The 14,186-nt window shown below is 48.0% G+C and overlaps 1 long non-coding RNA gene across 4 annotated transcripts; it reads left to right on the forward strand.

The window, feature by feature from the left end:
• The first annotated feature begins 5,110 nt into the window (after window positions 1-5,110).
• LOC119325482 lies at window positions 5,111-13,498 on the forward strand. 4 transcript variants are annotated; one of them, XR_005157549.1, is made up of 5 exons: window positions 5,111-5,254; window positions 11,695-11,904; window positions 12,008-12,057; window positions 12,141-13,037; window positions 13,152-13,498. It is a non-coding gene; the product is annotated as an uncharacterized LOC119325482 (long non-coding RNA). The 4 variants fall into 4 exon arrangements; XR_005157550.1 differs by having other exon boundaries at window positions 13,140-13,175; XR_005157552.1 differs by lacking the exon at window positions 13,152-13,498 and having other exon boundaries at window positions 12,141-12,364; window positions 12,832-12,911.
• The last annotated feature ends 688 nt before the right edge of the window (window positions 13,499-14,186 follow it).

Below are 14,186 nucleotides of genomic sequence, written 5' to 3' on the forward strand. Positions count from 1 at the left end.
TTTGTTTACCATATACTCCTATGTTATATTTATGCTGATGTAGTTGATTCTAATGTTGCTTTATTAAAAGCCTAGAACTGATTTCATAGATATGTTATCTTTTTGTTCCAAATCCAATCTCACATGTTTCTTTTTTGCTCCTGACTCAGACCTTATGTATTCTTTATTACGAGCATATACTTGGTGATTCAGAATTATAAACTTAAAGTGGCCGTCGATGATTTTAGTGTTTATCTCGGCTGTTGAATAGTAAATCTTACATTTTCCCCAGGATTTTGAATTATTTCCTTTAATAAGATCTTGGTCTGATGTGTAGTGACCCTTCTCGATACTGACAGTGCTGCTTCCTTCCAATGAAGACGATGTTATTGTTCAAGATATTGTATCTCTCTGCATCGCGCGATGGATCCGGTTCACACGATTCACCTCCCTGTCAAAATTTTGCTCCTTTTTACCTCTCTGTCAAAGATCTGGCCGTATGTTTTACTTTACATTGTGGCTTCAAGTTTCAGTGCATGACGACTGGGCCATCGTTGCACACGGGCCCAACATTTCAGTCACGGCGCGCGTGTGTGTGAGTTGTGCCACGACGGTGGGAGAACCCGAGAGCGAGGTGAAAACCTAGCCCCCAATCCCCTTCCTGCCTCGAGCCCCACGCCCCACCCATTCTCCTCTCCCCTCTTCCGCCGCCCCTCCCCTCCCTTCGCTTCTCTCCCTGCCTGCTAGCCCGTGGTCGCCGCTGCCTCCCCTCCACCTCGCCTTCCTTCTCTTTCCCGTCCACTCGGCCATCAACGACACCATGGAAGGACAGGGCGGTGGGATCTTCAGAGATGACCAGATGGGGGCAAGGAGAAAGGGATCCCGTCGGTGAAGGGAAGGAGAAAGGGAGCCCGGTAGTGGGGAGGAGCTCGAGCCGAGGAGCGCAGCCTCGATCCAGACTCAGCAGGAGCAGAGGAGCAGCAACCGCGCCAGCCGGCGCGCACCTCGTCGCAAAGCGTGCAGCAAGCTAAAGACGCGGCGAGAGCGGTGGTCTTGACGGCGACGGCGGCCCTGTAGGGGAGATAGAAGATGAGGAAGAGTGAAGGAAGGGGAGGAGGGACAAAGAGAGGAAAGAGGAGAGGGAGGTGCAGCGGCGAGAGAAGAATACTGCAGGGAAAGAGGAGGAGGTCAATCGTGTCCCTGGGGTGACGGTGGAGCTGTTCCTCCATGTACGGCTACGGAGAGAGCCATGGTGGTAGCACACACCCGCCCACTCTGCCACAAGAGATCAACTCACCATTTTCATTGAACGTTTCTTATCTTTTCCTATGCTGTCACGGTTTGCCAAAAGGCTTTGTATAAATTCATATCGGCATAGTGCCTCATGCTGCTTCTAGCCTTCCAGGCCTGAGAACCTGTACCTCTGAATGAAATCTTCACGACGAGCAGATTGTGAGCCTCCAAGACATCTACGTCCATCTGCTGCATCATTAATTGGAGGGTGCCCCAAGTCAATAAGTGTGCTTCTATTTTTGACCTGTGTGCTGCTTGAAAGACGAGTGTGCTAAGTACATCGTGACCAGAGGCTTTTGACATCACGGCACTGGAATTTACATCCAGACTGACCTCCCTAAGAGATTTGTTTACCATATACTCCTATGTTATATTTATGCTGATGTAGTGGATTCTAATGTTGCTTTATTAAAAGCCTAGAACTGATTTCATAGATATGTTATCTTTTTGTTCCAAATCCAATCTCACATGTTTCTTTTTTGCTCCTGACTCAGACCTTATGTATTCTTTATTACGAGCATATACTTGGTGATTCAGAATTATAAACTTAAAGTGGCCATCGATGATTTTAGTGTTTATCTCGGCTGTTGAATAGTAAATCTTACATTTTCCCCAGGATTTTGAATTATTTCCTTTAATAAGATCTTGGTCTGATGTGTAGTGACCCTTCTCGATACTGACAGCGCTGCTTCCTTCCAATGAAGACGATGTTATTGTTCAAGATATTGTATCTCTCTGCATCGCGCGATGGATCCGGTTCACACGATTCACCTCCCTGTCAAAATTTTGCTCCTTTTTACCTCTCTGTCAAAGATCTGGCCGTATGTTTTACTTTACATTGTGGCTTCAAGTTTCAGTGCATGACGACTGGGCCATCGTTGCACACGGGCCCAACATTTCAGTCACGGCGCGCGTGTGTGTGAGTTGTGCCACGACGGTGGGAGAACCCGAGAGCGAGGTGAAAACCTAGCCCCCAATCCCCTTCCTGCCTCGAGCCCCACGCCCCACCCATTCTCCTCTCCCCTCTTCCGCCGCCCCTCCCCTCCCTTCGCTTCTCTCCCTGCCTGCTAGCCCGTGGTCGCCGCTGCCTCCCCTCCACCTCGCCTTCCTTCTCTTTCCCGTCCACTCGGCCATCAACGACACCATGGAAGGACAGGGCGGTGGGATCTTCAGAGATGACCAGATGGGGGCAAGGAGAAAGGGATCCCGTCGGTGAAGGGAAGGAGAAAGGGAGCCCGGCAGTGGGGAGGATCTCGAGCCGAGGAGCGCAGCCTCGATCCAGACTCAGCAGGAGCAGAGGAGCAGCAACCGCGCCAGCCGGCGCGCACCTCGTCGCAAAGCGTGCAGCAAGCTGAAGACGCGGCGAGAGCGGTGGTCTTGACGGCGACGGCGGCCCTGTAGGGGAGATAGAAGATGAGGAAGAGTGAAGGAAGGGGAGGAGGGACAAAGAGAGGAAAGAGGAGAGGGAGGTGCAGCGGCGAGAGAAGAATACTGCAGGGAAAGAGGAGGAGGTCAATCGTGTCCCTGGGGTGACGGTGGAGCTGTTCCTCCATGTACGGCTATGGAGAGAGCCATGGTGGTAGCACACACCCGCCCACTCTGCCACAAGAGATCAACTCACCATTTTCATTGAACGTTTCTTATCTTTTCCTATGCTGTCACGGTTTGCCAAAAGGCTTTGTATAAATTCATATCGGCATAGTGCCTCATGCTGCTTCTAGCCTTCCAGGCCTGAGAACCTGTACCTCTGAATGAAATCTTCACGACGAGCAGATTGTGAGCCTCCAAGACATCTACGTCCATCTGCTGCATCATTAATTGGAGGGTGCCCCAAGTCAATAAGTGTGCTTCTATTTTTGACCTGTGTGCTGCTTGAAAGACGAGTGTGCTAAGTACATCGTGACCAGAGGCTTTTGACATCACAGCACTGGAATTTACATCCAGACTGACCTCCCTAAGAGATTTGTTTACCATATACTCCTATGTTATATTTATGCTGATGTAGTGGATTCTAATGTTGCTTTATTAAAAGCCTAGAACTGATTTCATAGATATGTTATCTTTTTGTTCCAAATCCAATCTCACATGTTTCTTTTTTGCTCCTGACTCAGACCTTATGTATTCTTTATTACGAGCATATACTTGGTGATTCAGAATTATAAACTTAAAGTGGCCATCGATGATTTTAGTGTTTATCTCGGCTGTTGAATAGTAAATCCTACATTTTCCCTGGATTTTGAATTATTTCCTTTAATAAGATCTTGGTCTGATGTGTAGTGACCCTTCTCGATACTGACAGCGCTGCTTCCTTCCAATGAAGACGATGTTATTGTTCAAGATATTGTATCTCTCTGCATCGCGCGATGGATCCGGTTCACACGATTCACCTCCCTGTCAAAATTTTGCTCCTTTTTACCTCTCTGTCAAAGATCTGGCCGTATGTTTTACTTTACATTGTGGCTTCAAGTTTCAGTGCATGACGATTGGGCCATCGTTGCACACGGGCCCAACATTTCAGTCACGGCGCGCGTGTGTGTGAGTTGTGCCACGACGGTGGGAGAACCCGAGAGCGAGGTGAAAACCTAGCCCCCAATCCCCTTCCTGCCTCGAGCCCCACGCCCCACCCATTCTCCTCTCCCCTCTTCCGCCGCCCCTCCCCTCCCTTCGCTTCTCTCCCTGCCTGCTAGCCCGTGGTCGCCGCTGCCTCCCCTCCACCTCGCCTTCCTTCTCTTTCCCGTCCACTCGGCCATCAACGACACCATGGAAGGACAGGGCGGTGGGATCTTCAGAGATGACCAGATGGGGGCAAGGAGAAAGGGATCCCGTCGGTGAAGGGAAGGAGAAAGGGAGCCCGGCAGTGGGGAGGATCTCGAGCCGAGGAGCGCAGCCTCGATCCAGACTCAGCAGGAGCAGAGGAGCAGCAACCGCGCCAGCCGGCGCGCACCTCGTCGCAAAGCGTGCAGCAAGCTGAAGACGCGGCGAGAGCGGTGGTCTTGACGGCGACGGCGGCCCTGTAGGGGAGATAGAAGATGAGGAAGAGTGAAGGAAGGGGAGGAGGGACAAAGAGAGGAGAGAGGAGAGGGAGGTGCAGCGGCGAGAGAAGAATACTGCAGGGAAAGAGGAGGAGGTCAATCGTGTCCCTGGGGTGACGGTGGAGCTGTTCCTCCATGTACGGCTACGGAGAGAGCCATGGTGGTAGCACACACCCGCCCACTCTGCCACAAGAGATCAACTCATCATTTTCATTGAACGTTTCTTATCTTTTCCTATGCTGTCACGGTTTGCCAAAAGGCTTTGTATAAATTCATATCGGCATAGTGCCTCATGCTGCTTCTAGCCTTCCAGGCCTGAGAACATGTACCTCTGAATGAAATCTTCACGACGAGCAGATTGTGAGCCTCCAAGACATCTACGTCCATCTGCTGCATCATTAATTGGAGGGTGCCCCAAGTCAATAAGTGTGCTTCTATTTTTGACCTGTGTGCTGCTTGAAAGACGAGTGTGCTAAGTACATCGTGACCAGAGGCTTTTGACATCACAAGACTGGAATTTACATCCAGACTGAGCTCCCTAAGAGATTTGTTTACCATATACTCCTATGTTATATTTATGCTGATGTAGTTGATTCTAATGTTGCTTTATTAAAAGCCTAGAACTGATTTCATAGATATGTTATCTTTTTGTTCCAAATCCAATCTCACATGTTTCTTTTTTGCTCCTGACTCAGACCTTATGTATTCTTTATTACGAGCATATACTTGGTGATTCAGAATTATAAACTTAAAGTGGCCATCGATGATTTTAGTGTTTATCTCGGCTATTGAATAGTAAATCCTACACTTTCCCCAGGATTTTGAATTATTTCCTTTAATAAGATCTTGGTCTGATGTGTAGTGACGCTTCTCGATACCGACAACGCTGCTTCCTTCCAATGAAGACGGTGTTATTGTTCAAGATATTGTATCTCTCTGCATCGTCGAAGGTAAATTCAGGCTTCTTCTGTAATTGATGTACTGTTGGGACTTTGAATATCATAGGAAACTGATTCGTGGCTTGATGAACAGATTTGTTTCCACTGCCTATTTCCTCTAAGAAAATGTAACTCTTTAGTCAGAAAATAAATAATAGGTTTGTGGGTTCCATACTTCCATTTAATCAGCAATAATAGATTCATACATAAGGTGTCTTTTGAAAAGGAAAACTGATTTGGTTCCTTGCTGGCAGATACGTCGTTCGTCCTTCTGTCATTGGTAATTGATTTTGCTGAATAAGTCTGATAACTCTCATCCTCCTATTTCTTACACCTTTCTACCAGAGTTCAGATAATGTAGTTCATTGTATTATTTGTCCACAAATGGGTGGAACCACTTGCCGATCATGATGATGAATGGAAATTGGTCAGTTTGATTCCAGTTGGAATCACGTGTATATTTGGCAAATTGACAAAGCTGCCGAGTAGTTCCAGTTTAGATTTCTCAGCTTTGCATATTATATTTTTAAATAGTATTGTCTCATGATTTACCTGTCCTAATTTGTTTTCTATACAATTTGTAAATTCCAAGTACAGATAAAGTCTAGTCTAGGTTCCCCGAAAAACCAAGAGCCCTCGACCGAAGGCGACTAGGGTTTCAGTGGCGGCGGGCGCCCGTTGACATGGTCGTCGGCGGGGCGATCTGATCTGCGGTGGGGGGAGATGCCTTCGTCGTCGTCTCCCACGGCACACAACGCGAACCCAGGCGAACCGCTGTCGCCTCGCTCGGCAAGGGCGCGGCTGGAGGAAGCCATGGGCAAGCTAGATCTCACCGAGGAGGAGGCTACCCCCTTGGTGATCGATGATCTGGAAGAAGGAGTCCAGGAGAAGTGGCTGATCGCGGGCAAGGTTCTTCATCGCAAAATCCTGCATATCCAGACTATTGCTAATGCGTTGAGGCCGGCATGGGGAAACCCTAGAGGCTTGTCCTTCAAGCCGGGGGGAGAGAACATATTCGTGGCGGAGTTCGAGAATCGCCGTGATCGTGATCGCGTGCGAGATGGTTCTCCGTGGCACGTTAGCCGGCATGCAGTGATCCTCTCAGAATTTCAAGACTGCATGAGGCCGTCCGAACTGAAGTTCGATAAAATTCAACTTTGGGCTAGGGTCCTCAATCTGCCTTTCAATCTGCGCAATGATACTTGGGGGAAAGCAATTGCAAAATAGATTGATAAAGAGGCCTCCTCCGTCCAGTTTGACCCTGTTGGGGGATTCCTGAGAGCTAGGGTTACCCTAGATGTGAGTAAACCTTTACGGCGGTGGATTTTAATCGACTCTGCCAAGAGGAAATCCAGGGACTGGTATGATATCCAATATGAACAAGTTCCAAACTTCTGCTTCTCGTGTGGCCGCCTAGGTCACTCTGATCTGTTTTGCCCCACTCCGGGTACACGGGATGAGCATGGAGAGCTTCCTTTCAGCACAAACTTGCGTGCTCCTGATGAGCGCAAGGGAGCGGCGTCCAGTGATGATTCATCCAGAGGGCCTCAGAAGACTGCGGCCAGCAAGAAAGATGCCTCTTCCTCCAATACGAATGCGGCCGCCACAGCTGAGGTAAAATCTCCACCGAAGAGAAGGAACCAACCAAATAGGAAGGGGGGCCTCAGATGGAGAAAATATACCGTAGAGTTGACCCTTTGGCCATCACCAGCAATGCGATGGTGGAGGGCAGTGGTGCTGCTACGGAGATGGTGGTGTTCAAAGCTCAAACAAATAAGGATTCTGATGGTGGCAATGGGAAGGAAGAGAGAGAGACCTCGGAGCCCGATCCCAAGAAGAAGAAACCTACCCCACCCTCATCGGAGAACACATCGGCGGCGGCTGCCAGTCAGCCCCGCGGAGAGCAATGAAACATCTCAGCTGGAACTGCCGGGGGCTTGGGAACCCCGAGGCAGTTCGGGAGCTTCGTAAAATTGCGAAGCAGGAAGGGCCCAGCCTAATTTTTGTGATGGAAACAAAGATTAGGGCGAAGAGAGTCGAAAATTTGAAGCATACACTTGGTTTTTCGGGCTGTTTTGCTGTTGACAGTGCGGGGCTTAGTGGTGGCCTCGGCTTGTTTTGGTCAAGTGAGATCTCTGTTGATCTTCAGAGTTATAGTTCCGGCCATATCGATGTGATGGCGCGGAAAGTTGGTTCCCCCTCGCACGAATGGAGATTTACGGGGTTTTACGGAGCCCCGAGAAGCGAGGATCGGCACCACAGCTGGAGTTGCTTGAGACGGTTACACGCAATACCGCATCAAGCATGGTTATGTCTTAGTGACTTCAACGAAATGATGTATGCCACAGAACACTATAGCAGAGCTCAGAGGGCGGAGTGGCAGATGCGTGCGTTTCGGGACGTCCTAGATGATTGCTCCCTGCAGGATCTTGGGTTCGCAGGGGTGCCATACACATGGGATAATGGTCAGGCCGGCGAGATGAATGTGAAAGCCCGACTGGATCGAGGGGTGGCCAATGAAGCTTTTCTTCAGAGCTTCGAAGTCGCACGGGTGAGACACATTAGCTCAGTGGAGTCGGATCACTGTTTTGCTTTGGTTGAGCAACAAGTTCTACAACACACGAGAGGACCAAAGCAGTTTCGATACGAAGATGTTTGGCAGTCTCATGCTGAATATGATCAGTTGGTTGCAGAAGCGTGGCGACGGAATCATGTCGGCCAAGATCTTGCCGCTATTCAACACACATTGCAACAACTCCAAGTTGAGCTTGGGGCGTGGGGTGCAAAAGAGTTTGGTTGTCTCGCTAAGAGGGTTCGGAAATTACAAAGAAAGCTTGAAGTCTTGAGGAGGAGATCCATTGGATGAGGGCCTTCTAACGAGGAAAAGTCAATTGTGCTGCAACTGCGGGAAGCATTGCGGCAAGAGGAGATTTGGATGCGGCAACGTTCGCGCGTGCCATGGCTACGGAAAGGTGATCGAAATACGGCATACTATCACACCCTAGCAGCGCAGCGGAAGCGAGTGAACCGCATTGCCCATCTTCAGCGCTCGGACGGGTCCACATGTGCGACCGAGGATGAAGATAAGGCGGAAGTGCAATCATTCTACCACGATCTGTACTCCTCTCAAGGTTATAATGATATGAATGAGTTGCTTCAGTTTGTCGCGGCGCGTGTAACCGAGGACATGAATACCTCCTTGGATAAACCTTTCGAGCCGTACGAGGTGCGCGTTGCCCTTTTCCAAATGTCTCCATCCAAAGCACTGGGCGTTGATGGGTTTACCGCAGGGTTTTTTCAAAGGCATTGGGATCTCATCAAGGATGACTTAGTGCCGGCGATCCTTGGTTTCTTGAATGGGGGTGATTTACCTTATGGCTTCAATGATACTTCTATCACACTTATTCCTAGGGTACGGAACCCTCAGTCTATCACTCAATACCGGCCGATTTCTCTATGTCCTGTTCCCTACAAAATTGCTGCCAAGATGATAACTAACCGCTTCAAAGAGTTCATGGATATAGTTGTTAGCCAGGAACAGAGTGCTTTTGTCCCTGGTCGTCTGATCACTGATAACGTGGTGGTGGCGTTTGAGAGTGTCCACACAATGAGGCGAAGGAAGAAGGGAAAGAATTTCTCGTGTGCTGTCAAGCTAGACATGATGAAGGCCTACGATAGAGTTGAATGGCACTACCTCGAGGCGATCATGGCCAGGCTTGGTTTTAGTGCTCATTTCGTGAACTTGGTACTGAAATGTGTCACTTCGGTTCGTTTCTCGGTGAGGGTGAACGGGGAGTTGCTGCCATTCTTCACCCCGTCTAGGGGGCTGCGGCAGGGCTGTCCCATTTATTTTCTTACTCTGTGCCGAAGGATTTACGTCTCTGCTCAAATTCTATGGGGGCATTCATATTGACAGGGGCATCCGTGTCTCCTTTCGAGCACCGTGGGTGAGTCATTTACTCTTTGCCGATGATAGTCTCATCTTCATCAGTGCAACTCAGGAGAGTGCGGACCGACTCAATGTGATTTTGTTGATTTATGCTTCCTGCTCGGGCCAGGCAGTCAATCGTGCCAAAAGTACCATCTTTTTCTCGCCCAATACACCGCATGCAAGACGGCAAGCAGTCAAACTGCTTCTTGGTGTTCATATGGAGGCATTTAGTGACAGATATTTGGGCTTACCCACAGCGGTTGGGAGAATCACTAGTGAGACTTTTGACCATATTGGGGACAGATCCAGGAGCAAAATGAATGGATGGGCGGAGCGGCTACTAGCTTGTGCGGGGAGGGAAACGCTTATTAAATCAGTGATACAGGCCATTCCAACCTTCAGTATGAGCTGTTTTCGTCTAACGAAGAAGGTCTGCAAAGGCCTCGCTGCTAGTATGGCCAAATTCTGGTGGAGTGGATCTCTTGATCGACGATCTATGCATTGGCTATCGTGTGAGAAACTTGCATCACCGAAGTGTCAGGGAGGAATGGGTTTTCGCGATCTTGAGTTATTCAACCTGGCACTACTTGGTAAGCATGGATGGAGATTTGTTACTAATCCTAACTCTTTATGTGCCCAAGTGATGAAGGGGCGTTATTTTCCAGATTGTGATTTTATGGAGGCTTCAGTACCACACACATCATCTGCTATTTGGCGAGCGATCATCGCCGGAAGGGAAGCTCTCCATGTTGGTCTCATTAAGAGGGTGGGGGACGGCAGCACTATCTCGATTTGGGAAGATAAGTGGATCTCGGGCCTTTCATCTCTGTCCCCTACGGTGATGCCGGGAGGGACGACTCTTGCCACCGTCGGTGAGCTCATCGACCATGACAATGGGACGTGGCGGCGGGACTTGATCTACAATGTTTTCATTCGACCGGACGCCGACGCCATATTGAATATCCCCTTGCGCCGCGGTGGGGGTGATGATTTTCGAGCTTGGGCTTTTGAAAGAAGCGGCAACTACTCCGTAAAATCTGCGTACCGTGCTCTCGTGACTCGGAAAGAGCGGCTAGCTCAAGAGGAAGGGGCCGTTACAAACTCCTCACAAACCGATGAACGGATGTGGAAGTCGCTTTGGAAGCTCAAGGTTTTGCCGAAGGTACGTGTATTCTGGTGGCAGGTTATTCGTCGCATTCTTCCAGATGAGTGCACGCTTCGGTATCGTCATATCAAACCTATAAGCAGATGCAATGTCTGCCATGCAATGGATGAGGATCTCATGCACGCCTTAGTGCATTGCTCTCATGCCAAACTTTTCTGGGAGCAGGCCCACGGTCTCTTTGGCTTTCGGCGGCCGCGGCTGCACCCTGATTCATGGTCTCGTGATATCATATGTGATGATCAATTCACAGACACTGAAAGAGCCCAAATGATCTCTGCTATGTGGGCAATCTGGCATTCGAGAAATCGAGTGACTCATGATGATGACCAGCTGGAGCCTTTCACTTCGGTGAGGCGGATTCGGGAGGACTTGGCATTGCTGGATATCCCGCATTCTCATGCTGTAGTGCTACCAGGTCATGGTTGGAGACCGCCGGACTCAGGGGTGGTTAAGATCAACACGGATGCAGCTTTGAGTATGGATTCCGACAAGGTGGGTGTGGTGGTGTAGCACGCTCTAACACAACCTTGTTGGGTGCTTGGAGTAAACCCCATATTGGGGTCACGGATCCTTTTATCGGTGAGACACTCGCGCTTCGAGATGGAGTTATTTTTGCAAATCTACGGGGTTTCTCACATGTGATAATGGAAACGGAATGCCTGGAGATTGTTAATCTCTGGAACACTCGCCACAACAGCCTCTCTGTGGTGGCACCTCTACTTGTAGAAATTGGAGAGCTAGTTGCTACTTTTTCTTCTTTTGTTATTCAACATGTAATGCGAGCAGCCAATGTACCGGCCCACCTTTGTGCGAAACATGCATGTACACTGGTGGTCACCGAGAGTTGGACTGACTCGAGACCCTCTTTCCTGCTCACCAGCCTTTTGGCTGATGATGCCAAGAGCTCGTTCGTTGAATAAAAGCTCTCAGGTTTGATCGCAAAAAAAAAAAAGTACAGATAACTGATGGTTGCATGTCGTCGTTTTGCACATGCGGTCGTGCCATATATATTAGCAATTACGCCTCACAGAGTTGTGTTGTTTAAATAGTTTTTGTTATTATTTCTACCATACTAAGAAATAGTACTACTCTCTAAGGATTGTCTTCTTAAAGCATAAATTCTACTTGTATATCTGTGCGCTCTTTATAATTAGCTTGCATTGATCTTGATGTCTAAAATATGGTTCTAGATAGAAAAATCTTAAGCGGTGGTTTGCACTTAATATACCAGTAAAATGGAGATCTAAACACACCAAAATGGGATGGGGCTGGAAAAGCCATGTGCCTTAGAAATCCAAGGAAGTGAAAAGAAGATGACATCGTTGGTGCGTAATGCTTATTTATCTTTTTTGTTAGCTGCACACAGCTGAGTTATTTCCAATTATCTATATAAATCACAATGGAAGAAGAAGAGTGGAGGGAATGTCAATGCGGCTTCATGAGCATCTATCGATGTGCTAAATGACCGGTGGAGCTGCTCCTCCATGTTTGGCCACGGAGAGAGACGCGGTGGTAGCACACACCCGCCCACTCTTCCACAAGAGATCAACTCACCACTGTATTAAGGTGAGTCGCCGCTAGCCCCCCTTCTTCTTCTCACGCATCCCTTTCTCTGTCACCAAGCTCACGTTGGTACTCTGGTTGACTTCCTTCTCCTCGGTGCTAACAGGTGAAGCACAAACAGCCCCCATCCTCGCCGTATTTGGCCCTCTCAAGCAGGTGCGCACACTCTTGCCCTCTTCGTGCTTTTTTTCCTCCTTCCAGTGCGCTGCTCCCAAAACTTCTCATATTTGTTCATGCAGATTTTGTTTCTGTACGCCTACAAGATGTTCGATGAAAGTTCCAGAAGGCCGGAGGGGATGAGTGATCTATGTAAGCCATGTGATTTCATTCTTCAAAAAATTAGTTCCAGTCAATCATAAGTTATAACAAGATGAATTTCATGACCTATAATCTCCAAATGGTCTTCACATGATGTACTCGAATGACTTCTTATATCTTACCTTCAGACTTTTATTCAATCTTGGTATATTTACAATCTCCAGTTTCATTAGTCGTTTCAGACCAAAAACAATGTCATGTTCTTGTTCCTGATTTAATAGTCCATCAGATTAATGCTTTCTTTGTAGATAATAAAGTACTTCCAGGTGAAGTTGTGTGTTATATGTGCTCATGCTTGCCCATGCTAAATTCTCTCCTCTCGGTAAAACTATGATTGCTTTATTCCTAGATATCTTGGTTAGCATCACACCTACTTTCAGAATTCACGGTGCATGATGGATGCAAGTTTTTTTTTCATGTATTCACTGTGTACTCATTAATTGCTACTTGAATAGTCACTGTGCACTTAGATAACCATTGATGGTTGATCTTGTTAAGTACATATGCTACCCCTCGTTTGTTTATATTGCTAGCTGAGATAGGATTACAGTTTATTTGCTTAATTATTGGCCGCGTTTACTTAGATAATTCATTGATGGTTGATCTTGTTAGCTACAGATGCTACCCCCTGTTCTGAACAAGCTTTAATTTTGGTGGACTAACCCCAGTTTGACGTAGTTGCTGGTCATCAACAAAAAGCTGACCACATAATCCTGTATTTTATTTCAAAGACGCAAAGTATCAAGCATCAAGAGAGGTTAAATCGAATAGTATATTGCCTTAACCAGTGGGCTAATGCAAACATAAAAGTGTGGTAGGTATGTAGAAACATCAAAGGCTCTATCACGATTCTTCTTGCCTATGTTCAGAGGTGGTTGTGATTGACGATTCTCTAATTGCTTTCTTTTATTTTTTCGGAGATGTGCTTGCAGTTAAATTCAACATACAAATTTTTGAAATCTTATTTCCCAATGTTCAACTGCAGACTGGGTTTAGATTGTTTTCATGCCAGAAATGAAACAGGTAAAATGATATAACCTCAGTAGCATATGGTCTAAATTTCTTAAAGAAGGTCGTCTAATATTTTACTTAGGTTTGTTCACAGATCTGTAACTGATATGTATGTATTTCTTGTGCGTTGACACCCTGTTAATTTTATATCTGTGTGATATGAATTACTAGCAGAGAAATTTTTCATGCTTTTAAGTATTATCGATATTCACTACTTAGGATGTTAGTTGTGGCTTCATTTAAATTTTACCATTGAGCTTGGATTGTGTTTTAGGATACAGTTATGGTACAACGACGAGTGGCCATTTTCAGAAAGTTGCGAACGCAAATCAGAAATGCTACAACGACGAGTGGCCATTTTCTTCGACCAAGGCGGGGTGCTACTACCACCCGCACACGGAGCTGGAACTCATGCCGCGTGGTGCTACATTTGTTGGTGCGCGGAGCGGCGACCGGCGTCACCAGATGCTGCAACCATTGATACGTGGAGCTGGAACCGGAGCTGGAACCGGCGCCTCCGGATGCTACAACTGTAGGTGCACGGAGCTGGGCCAGCAACCAGGCGGTGCTACAAGTCAAGGGCGGTTGCGATGACCGTGTGCCACGAGTGTCGGCGAGTGGATGCTACGGACGACGCAGAGCTACCAACAACGACTAGCGGGGCGGCAAACGGCGAACCGTGTTGCTGCTGCGAGCTTGATGTCGAGTAGATTGACACAATCAGGGCAGTTGCCCGCGAGGGCGGCCGACGTCTCGGGTGCAACACGCAGGCGTCGCGCGAGAGTTTTGCGGGGACACTTTCGCAGGTCGCCGAATGTTGTGCGCGAGCAGTTGAGAAAAAGGCACCCCTCAAAAAAAAGTTGAGAAATAGGTGGATGCTCTTTTTTTCATGTGTGCGTGCGAGACGCTTGCTGAAAAACAATCATGACCGATTTGATTGCATGAGATCAAACGAC

This window comes from Triticum dicoccoides, chromosome 6B (genome assembly GCF_002162155.2).
Source record: "Triticum dicoccoides isolate Atlit2015 ecotype Zavitan chromosome 6B, WEW_v2.0, whole genome shotgun sequence".
Lineage (NCBI taxonomy): Eukaryota > Viridiplantae > Streptophyta > Magnoliopsida > Poales > Poaceae > Triticum > Triticum dicoccoides.